Here is a 13,229-nt window from a genome sequence, read left to right as displayed (position 1 = left end):
AAGCTTACGGACGATTAATCAAAACACGAGCTCGCTCTTGGATGGCGCAATATGGAGAATCAACGGTGGACAGTAAAATAAACAGTTTCTTTCACATTTGCGCAAAAGGGCGTATGTTGTGTGCTCTTACCATGGCGGTTTTCCACAGTAGAACAGAACGCTGCTATCGACGTAATAACCAAGACTCTTGTAATTAAGGTGCGACGTGAGAGAGACTTGAAAGTTTATAAGCCTTTTCCCACGTGACGAGTGGTGGTATTCATTTCGATTATACTTGTTTTGCCAAGGGGCAATCGACGAATATTAAACAACTGTGAAATGGGATCGTTTCATTATTTCACCATCCACCAGAAGTGGACGCACGCGCGACCGTTAGGTTCGAGACTCGTTTTCATTAACATTTCATACCGTTGAATTTATTAAGAAGCGAGAAAAATCCCCGCCACGATGATGCGCGAGATGTACCTCGTGGACAGGGCAATGGGCGTTTTCCCTCAATCTGATTGATGCACACCCGGGCGGAAGTGCGAAACGGGGGAAAAAAACGAATCCAAAACCAAGCAGAATGCTTAATATTGCAGATTAATTCGTTCGCCGATCGTTTAAATCGCTTTCGATTCGATCTTCCCACTCGCACTAGGGCTTTTCCACGTACCGGTGCTTCATTTTCCTCGGTTCTTCAAATCCTCCCTGTTCGTAAAAAAGGCAGAAGGAGCAGTTTAATTTGATGGGCATCGTAAAAGAAAGCCATTTCTGCTGTGCCAACCTTATGGAGGGTTGGCAAATTCACCAGCGTACGCAGAGTGTGCGTTGGCAGTGCGAGCATGTATTCGCCAAGCAACTCCGCCAATGTTCTCGCGTAATGAATGCGCCCGCCGTGGATATGGGGTGGTGAGTGAAGCAGTGAAGTGGCCGAAAAGAAAAACCACACTCTAAGGATATACATTCAAATTCAGCGTACGTCGAAGGCGCGAGAAAAAAACGAAACGACGCGATCCGAAATGAAAAGTGATACAATGAAATACACCGCCCAGAGCGCCGCCCTTCCCACCAAAAACGGTGGGCCCGGCTGCTGTGGTGTCATTTTCTTACCACACCCCTACCCCATCGGCCCCGTTCCCTATCGATGTGCGTCCTTTTCCGGGTGCGTCCACGTTTCGCGCTTGTTTATCAAAAGCGATGGAATCCCATCCAATCTGTGGTCCATCGCGGGAAAATTTGGTCGCCTTGGGATACTCTCCCCTCTCCCCCCACCTTCATCACCATTTCAACTCTGCCCCAGGCAGCGGCGGGGGCCAATTTTCATCGCCGTCACCGAATATCCGCGGTTATGGTGTCGTTTAATTTTGTTGAAATTATTTTATAGACCCCGACCCCGCCCCTCATCGCGCGGGGGGGTCGGAGGGGAAAGGTCATTCCGCTCTTTTGGTAGTCATTGCGATAGCCTGTCAATTTTCCGACGTAACTATCGGTGAGCGCTGTGACACTGTGGGAGCAATTTCCAGCAATCTTTCCGCCGAGTTTGACGACTGACGCGGTCGGCTTGGGGACGGGGTTTTTTTCCAGTTACCCGGAGAGACGGCTGGGGAAATTAATGTGGCGAACAGTCCCCACTTTTTGAGCGACAGGAAGTGCTCGATACCGATTTTTTGCGCAAATAAATTAATTTAAAAAATAACCATTTTCGAAATGGTTAAAATATTGACGAAAACTGTCGAACCTGATGAGAATGTTAGGTCGCTTCATTAAAATGCTACATTAATGATGCAATAATTGTGTAGGACTTACCAAACTAAAGCTACTAAAACGTGATAGAAAATACTTAATTAAAATGTATGTTTACCTTTTCATTTCCTTCTACATGAATCCTTCTTCACGTCAACAATTTTCCAGTGCTTATTTTCTGCATTAAGCTTCTAGCATAACGTTTTGATTAATTCATCCATCGTTCTTTCCAATGCTGGCGAACGGGAGCATTCTCCCGGGCAGTACAAAGTTGTTTGATGTTGGCAAAAGTAAAGCTTCCTTTCCCTCGAGGCGCTTCCTCTTCTTTATTGCCCTTTGTTTATCTAATATTCAGCGCAACAGTACATCCGAATCGCCGACGGCTTGTTTATGCTAATTCGACTCCTGCGAATAGGAGCTTTGGTACGGTCTTACAAAAATTACACGGAAAAGTTCAAGCCCCGGCGTTGAAACATTGATCACTTGTGACGCGAGCGCTTAAATGAACTTGTGCCTCAACCGACGGCACCGGCCAGTTTTGAAAAATGAAGCACAAAAACCGGCGCCATATTCTGGCCGGGACAAAACCATTTTAATCACATAATGGTCGGCACGTCGGCGGTCGGTGGTTTATGGGAGCACGAAAAGCGCGACGGCTTTAATTGAAATCAATTTTCCGGAAGCATATCAGTCATTTTTCAAGCTCGTGCTGTGTGCTTTTCCGGGCAGTTCCGGGAGCGGATTGTTTGTTTTTCGCTCCCCAACTGCGCACCCCCCCCCCCCCCCTCCGCTGGCCCCAGAAGTTAAGCTCACTTTCGTCCGTTTGACCTTTTCCTTCTGGCGCGCGATCCCGAGTACGGGACTCGGACTTTATCGTTTAGTTTAGCACGACACGGCGTGCTGCAGTATGTGTATGTGTACGGGTGTCCTCGGGGAAATTTTCTCAAATTGCCCCTGTCCGTTCGGCGTGTGGCTCCGGCCGACTGCAGATATTAAATTGTTGTATCGCTTTTCCCTCATTCGTTTGCTCTGTTCCATTTTGTTCCGTTCCAGGTGAGTAACGACGTGCCATTCAGGAGGAGGCGTGTGGACATCAGGATCTACGGTTCTCCCCAGGTCCGGAGTTTACCTTTGCCGTTGCCGGCCAGCCGGAAAATGCAAACGGGCGACGGATACTAATCGCCTGCTGGCTGGTGTGCGCTGTGTTGTGCGGTAAAATGAGATTTTCCTGGGTGAAAAATCACTCCACCGCCAACAGAACCGCCGTAAAATAATTCAAACTGACGCACGGTGAGTCGGTGCCGGAGTTCGGTGGCGCCCGCGCAACAATCAGCATTTGTCCCGGGTGCGGGAAAATGTTGCGCTCATCAATGTTTTCCCGGGGCCCGAGTCCCAGCAGCGGGAGGTGCCACCACGCCAGAATGCCTGTTGTTATTGGTACGCACGTAAATTCGGGGTGGAAAATTCACCGCGCGCGTCGTCCAAAAAACAGCATTTGCACTGTGTTTAGTGTGCGAGGGGCGCTGCAGGGTTTTGGAGGGGAAAATATGGCCCGGGAAAACCTGCTGCGAACTGGCCACACTGGCAGGCACCGTGTGGCCTACATGGTGATGGATCAACAGTGGCTTGTGTGCCCCCTCCGCGCCAACGGAACAATGTTTTATGTTGAACTATCACGATACGCGAAACCACTCCGCCTATGCGCGACCTGGTGCTGCTTTGTGTTTTCGAGCGGATATAGACGCTGGAAGTCGTCAGCGAGGGTTACGCCAACCGGGGACTGGAAGGGGATCACGGTGAGCGCATGTTTTCACTCGGAATCACCTAACGTTTCCCGGAGACCGAGCTCGTTTTTGGTGTTTCTAGGCGTTTTGCGGGTTTCTAGGCGCAATTCGCGAGAGTTGCCCGACAACAGGCCGAAAGGGAGGAGGTCTCTACTTGTGGACTGCATGTTAACTAACAATTGAAACACTTGTAAGCTCACACCGTACGCTTGCGTGCTCGAAATCGGCATCGGGTGTACGCCGTTGAGGTCCAATCCCGCTCGTAATCTGATTTGTGACAGTCGTTAAATGGCGCTTACACTGATTTTGAACCTGGTAATTACCGGGCGTAGGATATCCGTGCCCAAGACGAGGGCCAACTGCCAGCCCTACCGTTTATAAATAGCCTCCGAGAACACCTCGTTACGGCTGGGCCAACGTAAGAACTGCGTCTTATGAGATAATCCACCGCCCGTGTTAAAGAAATAGATGAGCCATCCGGGGAGAGTTTATCGTTTTCCGATGCCCGAACGTCCGGGTATGGGTGTTGCCGGAAACGGTCACGATATCATCTTTCTTTGATCGGCATAAAAAGATGGCAATGGTACCATTCGTTGGTTATTTTGGTCGAGCACCGGGAGTTCGAGTGTTCGAGTTTTGTGTGCCTAGTTGTTCCAGGTAAGGGTCAGTTCGAGCACTTCAATCAATTTCCCTACGCCTGATCCGTTTAATCCGACGATAAGTGGTGTGTGCTCACAGAAATGAATATTGTCCACCGAACGAGAGGAAGTCAGTGAGCTGGCAAAATTTCGATCATTGTTCGATCCCACGTCGGTGACTTCGGTGTGTCTGTGTACGTTGTAAGGAAGTTCTCGGAGGCCTGCGAGTTTATCGCAAGCACATTCGGTCAGTGCCGGATGAAATCGATAGTACGTGTGAACTGAAGGGTCCGTGGTTGTGGTTTCCCGGCACCCAGCCCCGTTTCGTGAGCCTTTTTCGGCCGAAATGATAGACTGTTACGATATTTATTATGCGTAAGGCAACGCTGAACAGGAAACGGGATGGCCTCTGTCCCTGTAGCAGCTTTTTCGCTCGTTCGCTCACGCCGTGGTCCTACGACGGACGAACGCGGTGTCAGTTATCATCAGCGCCTACGCGCAGCTTTCGTGTTGCGTGCACCCCGACCACGTCCACCGACGCCTACGCCTACGGACCGGATGTGGAAGATTTTATTCGTCCCCGTTCCACCGTCGCTCGGCCATCGACGATATTGAAACGTCAATCGCAGATGGGACGCTGGGATTTGGAGAAGAATCGAAGACGCTTATGCTAAATACGGCCGATGAACCTATCGAGCGAATACGTTCGGATCAGAGCGTATTACGTTGATTGCCTAGCCGAAACCGATGGTACGACTTTTTCGGGGAGTCCAACCACGGGCCGAGGTAGAAGATTGCATTAAGCGGTGCTTAGGTTAATTAAAATACACACATAGATCGATATGATAAAGCTTTTACGAGCCGAGAGGTAGAAGTCGTTTCGTATACGCTCCGTTCTATTTGTTAAGATTTTGGGGTGCATGTCTCTAATCAAGAGCCGCCAATAATGTTGCTGTAACCACTCGTATCTTTCCTGTTCGAGCGATAAAACATAAGCAAACCGTGGACTGGGTTCTGCATGACGTGGAAACTACTTTTAAGTCACTTCTCTTCGGATGTTTCAATGGCGACGGTTGAAGCGTCGCATCATTCCCTCGCAGACGGAAGCGTTCTTTTTAAAGTTAGAGTGAGTGCATACGGCTCCGTCACATACTTCCTCCACCCGATCACCCTTCCCCGCGTCGCGGTCCTGTACATGAATGTGCAATCAAGGGTTTGATTAATTATTTACGGCTACCGAAGAACGAAAAGCGGCAAACCACTTCCCGCTCCGGTGGTGGCGAGAAGGAGCGGAATGGGAAGGCTACGGCCCGATCGTAATTATTCCCGTACTCGTCTTGGTACTCGTCTTCGCTGACGGGCCGTTTCTGGGCAGAAGGCTTTTTTTCATTTAAAGGCCGGTGAAGACATTTGGATCGCGTAAAATCAGAACCAGCGTCGGAAAAGTGGCCTAACCTGTTTCACCCGAGTGCTCAGAACTTGATTCTTCTGCGTTCGACCGTCGATTCCCGGCCTGCGCTCTAATGACTCTCTGCGGAGTTGCGATTCTCTAATGCTTCAGCGTTTTGAAGGAAGCTCAACCCGGAAGGGGAATGGTGTGATTTTGGGTAGCTATTGAAATCACAAACAGCCTTCGTCCTAATCAGTGGTGAGTCATTTTACTTCACAATGGTGTGAAAACAGTTGTCATAAAATCAGGGATGGGCTGTAATAAAGACAAAATGGGAATGTTTGCCCCGTCGAAAATTGAATCGGGACAATTCTGGCTGGAGCTATCTGAAACAGTCATCTGCAACCTATTGTGTGCAGTTTAAACTCAGTTAGCATGACTGACGTCCGGCGGTAGAACCGGACGACGCGGACGGCGCGGAGTCCAATGAATTCAATTCCACACGCCAATTTTCGAGATATGCCACGGAAGTAACAGCACTCCCGAGGGCGTCCCAAACCAGATCACGCCCGTGTGGTCGTGTGGCCCAGGTCGCGCCCGAGATCTGGTGTCGTGTGGGGATGTTGATGTTGCCGTTGAAAACCTGTATGGAGCCGAGGCTGGAAAGGCGCGTGTGCCACGCCACGCCACAAACCTTGTGTGTGCGAGCACAGGCGATTCGCGTGGACCGACGCGGGCAAAATGGGAAGCTGATGAAGTCGTGCGCACCGTCGCATGATGGTCTCCCATCCTGGAGGGGCCCCCGTGCAGGCAGGAGATCTCATGTTTGGAACGAAGCGTGTCCAGCGCTGGGATGGAAAAAGAGAAGATGGGATGGAGGCATTCGAACCGAAGCACAGGAGGTTCAGGGTGCACGAGGCGCGGGCAGGTGGAGATGAAACCAAAAAGGAAATCGAAAAGATGAAGCAAACCAATCAAACGCACATCGTGGTGCGACGGCGGAGTGGCGAACGCTAAGGCGAACCGAATGCGGACCGAAACCGGGCCAACAACAACATGATCTGGAACGGCCGAGAAGACGCCAGCGCCGCGTAGCCACGGCGAGGAGTCGAGTTCAAGAACAACCGATTAATGACGTTAGAATCGAACTGCAAAAGAGAATCGACGAGAAAACGAAGGGTGTACAATGTAATAACACACCTGAGCGCACAACACACCCAAGGTGGACGCCGGCGGAATCCTGGTAGTGGAAGGTGCGCACCAAGTGAGGGATGTGTAGCCGCAGGCCCTGGAAGCGCTACGGTGAACGGAAGTCTCCTCCAAACACCCAACCCTGCGCTCCGGCTTCTCCGTCTTCTTCTCAGCCTACAACCGCATCCACAAAGCCCCTGAGGAGGCTTTTAAGGCTTCATCATCTCTCGACTCGCGTGGAACTTTCGATGCCGGCGACTCCAGGGCCTCTGCGTGCCTCCCCGGCTCTGCCGTATGTTTGTACGGGAAAGTAGATACTTCTCGTGGCACCCGGGCTGGCTCCTGCGCTGGTCCCCGTCCACCGCCTCCCGGCCCGCGGCCCTACCAGGGCGTTGTTCACATGAATAATAAACCCTGCCGGCGATGGGAATGATAGCATAGGAGCGATAGCGCAAAACCACGCAAGAGATATGGCAGAATCAGGACAGGGCGCACACGAGAGGATGAGGCTACACATCCCGTGGTCCACACGCTGGGTTTGGGGCCGGAGTTGGTGGGAGTGCGGGAACAAGATAACTCGTTTTATATTACGCAAAAGAGGAAAAAAAAAGCGGTGGACCGAAGTGAAACAGATTTTTTTACCTTCTCCCCATTCCCGTTTTGGGTTAGGGGTTGACTGTTGGCCTCTTCCTGCCACGAGACCAACGTGAGATCCGGCGAAAAACAGGCTTCTTGAAGCTGCGGGATGTACTTTGTGGAGGTAGCAGCGTTCCAGTTGCAGTAGATGTATTTATTCAAAACAGCCTCACTCTGGCCAGTGTATGTGTATTTGGACGGTCATTTTAGCTCTGCAACTCCCATCCGCTCAGACCGTCAGTGACTGTCATCTGTGCTGGGGCTTGTTTTAGTTCTCTTTAGGATCTTTTTTTGTTGTAGCTCCCTCTCCGTACCTGCTCAGCTTTCTTGCCCGCTGCATGAGTGTTCACAAAGAAACGGGGTGTTGTACCCCTACACGGGTAGGCAAGTGCGCGTGGGGAAGAGTTTGACATAAGTGGAGGATGTCGGTTGCCATTTTTCCCCCCTACTTCCCTCATTCCTTGCTCAATCGAACTACCACCGTTCGGGCGATGGACTTATGAATGAAAATCACTACGAGTGGGCTCCAAATCGAAGGGAATCGAAGATGGCGTAAAGGAGATGGAGACCGCTGGAGGACTCTTGAGGACGCACCTACCGACCGGTCAACCGTTGGTAACGGTTGGGTCGAGTTCGGGGTGGTTCTGGGGGTCCATTCGAGGGTAAGAGGTTCGTTGGGTAAGAGAGGAAAAAAAAACTATCATCACCACGACACTCTCGAAACGGGTTTCCGAATATGGTGGGAAGGAAATGAAACCAGTTTGTCGACCCGGGCACACGGCACATGCTGAAAATGTTAAAATCTTGACTCGAGCAGCGGAGCCATACAAGAACTGTAGCTTCCAGGTCCGCTGGATGAATTGGAGTAAACAAGTGGAGGTGCGCACGATACGAATATGGGCCGCTAGATCTCTGCTGGTACTCCGCCGCGGGATACGATCATAGTCAAAATAGACGACACCAGAACGGTGTCAAAAACTGGCCGAGGGACATGTAGGTACAGCGAACCCATTGATTTCTCACTTCTGGAGAGTCGGACATGCGAGTCAGAGGAACCTCCGGTGACTACACCACGGTATCTTCTATTGTTCTATTTGGCAGATGCGAAATAATTTATGAGTTGATTGCTCGTTTGATTTACGGCGGCTCGGCACACGGAAGAGTGCCTGCCGGGTGCTCAACGTGACAAATTTATGAAGATTTATATTTACTTCCCGGTCGTCCGGCCTCCACCTCTTTCTCTCTAGCCCTTGCCGGATGCTTGATCCGTGATTGTGGTTCCGACAATGTCATGCAAAACAGGCGAAGTAAGGCAAAGGGAAAAGATTCTCCACGTGTATCTGGGAATGAACACCGCTTGGCTTGTTTTATCTCTTCACCTGCATTGCCTTATTTTCCCTCCCCGTTGTAGCTTTTCCCAGGACTTCTCGGTGTACGATGTAACGCGCCGCCAACGATGGGAACTTCATGGTCTTAAACCACTGATCTGGAACCGGTGCCTCTGTCCCTAAAGCCTTGCGTAGCCTCACGTACGGTTCTCGTAGTTCCCGTTGGAATGATATAAATTTGAAACCCACTCGACTGGACTCATATTTTTGGGCACTTCTGTTGAAACCCTATCCATGCTGATGGTGTCCTTAACGCAGGGACCAATGTGAAGGTGCGGGAAGGACCGAGAGGGAGAGGGTGGTATGCGTTCACCGAGGATCATCGGTTCCCGCCACTTCGAGCGCCCGGGATCGATGGATCTCGAGCACCAAACCGGAAATTAATAATCGCTTCACTCGGCTTACCGACGTCGAGTCATTTTTCTTCGGTCTGCCTTTTGTTCGTTTGTTTCGAGGTTTTATCCTCTCCCTTTTCCACTCCTTTTCGACTTCCTTCTTCCGTGGTTCCTTCCCGATGTGGGTTCGATTACCCTTCTATCGATTCCCGATCTAGCTATTGAGATGTACCAGTCCCGGGCGCACCCGGGGAACTTTCTTTTTCGTGCTGAAGGAATTCCGCCGAGAACGTATGAGCCACTGCACCGTGCCCGATGTGACGTCTTTATCGTGTTTGATTGATTCCCACTGCTCAAAATTATTGGATTCGTGGGGTCTTCTCGGGGAACATCAATCTTGCTTATCCTTGGGCTGCTTTGAGTCTCTTTTTTGTGTATGTTTATTGCAATCATCAATTGCCTTCGCTCATTTTATGTCGATTTTCCTTTCTATAGAGTAAACTATGGTGAAGAGCGAAATACATAACTTTTTCATTGCTTCGTTAGGATAGTCTTGAACATAAGGTGTTAAGGTGTTGAGCAACACAACATCCCAGTTTTTTCTTTCCAGATACTTTATTTAACCGTTCTATGTTACCAAACACCTACCGACTAATAAGACAATCACCATTAATAATACCACCATCGATCACCGCCATTGAGGGACTTTACAAATTAAGCAATAGTTCACCTTTCCACATCTTGCTCGTGAATGGTGGCTTTGCTGCCAACGCAAATCGTCAAAAGCGTGTCCTCGACTGCTTTCTCGGTTCTACGGCTTGGACGGTTGAGCAACTCCGCCGGAAACGCAAAGTTTTAGCACCGGGGAGATCTTTACGATCGTCAGTTCGATTGACAATCGGCGATCCACCCTTACCTGGCGCATTCGACCAAGCGACGGCCACGACGACAACGACGACCACGCAGATTTACGTTCGAGCGGTCGCTCCCGGCGCAGCATAAATCAAAGTCCGTTATGCGTGTGCTTAACGGGCGCGTCGCGTCTGAATAAATGAGTGTGGGATGAGTGGACAACCCCAGCCACTAGGGCCCCCGGACACTCTGTTAGACGTTACGTGGTCGGAACGTTAGGTCCCCGCACGCTGATGGCTAGAAAAGTGGTACACCGCTACAATGAAATACAAACAAGCGACCCTTTTGGACCCGTGGCCTTCTGTGGGTAACCCATTGACGGGGGAGAAGCTGTGCGTGTAATAAAAATAGTTACACACATCGAGCCTGCACGTGGATGATCATGGCTCATTAGCACATTTCAGATCCTAGAAATTATTATAGTAGGGGCATATGTCTCAATCGCCATTTGCAAAATGGCACAAATATCGTACGCGCGGTGGTTTAAAATAATTGAAAAGAAAAGGTTTGCGTAATAAACAACGAAAATTACGTGATAGATGCTGTCAAGACTTCAACGTCAAGCGAAAAGTGAATAGTAAATCAAACCTGAAATGACTAAGCAGTAAAACAAATAGTTTCTTGAGAAACACCATGAACAGTAAGGTAATGTGAGGCCAAATGCCCCCCTGAAGTGGAAAAAATTGAATTTTCGCAGATCTTTTATGTAAAATACCCCAAATTCGAAGATCGTAAAATACTAAACCGGCATCAACATTGTTATCAACACAATAATTTATGAGGGTACTCTGTTCCACGCGTCATAAATTGTGGGGCAAATTGGCCCAGATAGTGAGACAGAACCCACGCCTGTCAATAATTAATCAAATTGAGCTATTTATCGTGATTTGATATTTTCGGGGTATCTATAATTTCATCACAGTGTCGAATATGTGAAGAAATTGAATTAAATGTGATTTTAATTTCAAATGAAAACTTGTTTTATTGCAATGAATTTTACTTAATTCATTTGTATATGAAAAACCATAGCGATTTGTGAGTTTAGAGTGCAGAATACGTCCAATCCTGAGCTAATTTAGTTGGGACAGAGCTATACTGAATAAGAAATGGAAAGCCTGAATATTTTGCCTAACATTTATAATAGTACATTCTGCCCCATATAAGCTGGTGCATATTGCCCCATGGTGAGGAGGATTTTAGGTTTTTCGCTACAATTATAAAGCAAAGACTATGTTATCAATTTTGTCCAGTATTTGTTAAGTAACATATCGAGGTACTTTATGAATGTTTGTTGGATAACTATATTTTAGTTTAGCACTTGTTTTAGCCAAAGCTATCGCAGGTTAAATTTTAAATTATTTCAGGCATATTGAGTTCTATCCTGGTTTTTCTGTTAAATCTTATTGTAGAGCTTTGCATTTCACATAAGCTATAAGAGACATGCCAATGAACTTACTCCATTACTTTATTTTGTTTCTAACGGCTTATTTTAGTGAAAAAAGTGCCGGGCATCTTGCAACACTTCCCCTTTACATCACACTCTGCAATGGACTAGGAATTATTTTGGAAATAAACAACTGTGTTGGACACATAGTTCTACCGAACGATATGCGTTGTATTCTACTGGTGTAATAATGGTGGAATAATTTTCATCGGCAGCTTTAATGTGTTTTCCTTACTTAAGGTTTACTTTTAATTACCTCCAGTAATTTATCGATCCTAATTCACGTCCGCTAGTTCGCGGTGGAGCCGAGCAAGCGAAGTAGTTCCGCTTTTTACAACCAATAAAATCAAATCAATTAGAAGCTTCCAATTAAGCAAACGAAAACCAGAGTTCGCGTTTGCTGCGTGGCGCAAACGTGTTTGGTGGAGCTAGAAAAATTAGTTTTACAACCGTTCGGAGATTTGTTAGCCAATGCCAAGAGGTTGATTGGTGGGGATTGGTGAGTGGGGTGGTTCGGTTTTGTGCCGAGAACAAGTGCAGCAAATTAATAGACAATATCATGATCCACAACAAAACACCCGAAAGCCTTCGGGGATTCGGGAAAGGGCGGTTTATAGCCAAACCCCCCCCCCCCCTCCCTCTTTGTACCACGACACTCTCCCTGGTGTCGCTGGTCGAGTTTTCGGTGATCCGGTTCTTTTCACGTCCTCCTATCCACCGCAAAGGTGTGCCTATTAATGATCGATTCCGGAGACAAGTTTCTCCCGCCGATTCCCGGCGTGCTAATGAGACACCGTGTAAAGGCGGCTATTCGCAGCGTGTGGTTCAACCCGAACGGAGGGGCACGTTAATGAAGAACGATACAGCTCAGCCTCCCGGAGCCGCTGGGAGGATGTTTGATGCGTTTGAGGCTCTGGAGCTCGAAAAAATAGGGCTCTCGTTCTTCTAATGATGATTGGTCGAAAAGTGTGAAATTATACGATAATTTTTTCGAGAATATATTATGTTTATTCGCCCAAAAGCCGTGCGAAGGGTCGTTAACGGGAAAAACGGATGCCTGAGCTCATAAATTTATTCCTCGTTGGCCGCTTCGAAGAGTTTTGAAGACACACACATTAACGGTGTAGATCGATGGGCACAATGGGTTCGGGTGGTGTTTTGTTCGGAAAAGCAATGAAACGTATTTACTCGGATGATTCTTCGAATCAATAGGAGGCTATAAAATGTGTCCCTGTTATAATTAGCCTTGAGTGAGGCTACACGAAAACTTGCAGGCGAAGAATGGCTTGGAAGTTCAGCTGAGCAGTGTGTAAAGGAACAAAGTAAATGAAGCAAATGAACCACATTCAAATTACCCAAGTTGCCTTATGTTGCGCACAGAATAACACAAAAAAAATCAAAGCAAAACCCAGCCATTATTTTGCGCACCACTTGTTTGCGGTGGGAAAAGATTTTTCTTCACACCCGCCTCCCCCGGAAAGTCGCTGTTCCGGCGCGTTCCAGTTACGTTCCACCTCCGGCCCGGCCGAGGCCTATCATTATCGCTTGTATTTTATGCATCGAGCGCTACTCCCGGTTTGATCGGGACAAAAATTGGAAACTTTCTCAAGCCGTCGATGTTATTGACGAGTGGTGCGGCCATTCCTGCTCCGCCATTTTTTTCCGTTCCGGTGAGCAAACGATTTGCAAACTGTCAAGCGGCTCGGGGTGTACAAGTGCGCTTGGTTGCTCTTCATTTGCTGCCCAAACCCTTGGACCCCCCTCCTCCCATCGACCCAACCGTTGA

This window comes from Anopheles ziemanni, chromosome 3 (genome assembly GCF_943734765.1).
Source record: "Anopheles ziemanni chromosome 3, idAnoZiCoDA_A2_x.2, whole genome shotgun sequence".
Classification (NCBI taxonomy): domain Eukaryota; kingdom Metazoa; phylum Arthropoda; class Insecta; order Diptera; family Culicidae; genus Anopheles; species Anopheles ziemanni.
The sequence above is the reverse complement of the archived record's forward strand: the minus strand, read 5'-3'. Positions refer to the sequence as shown.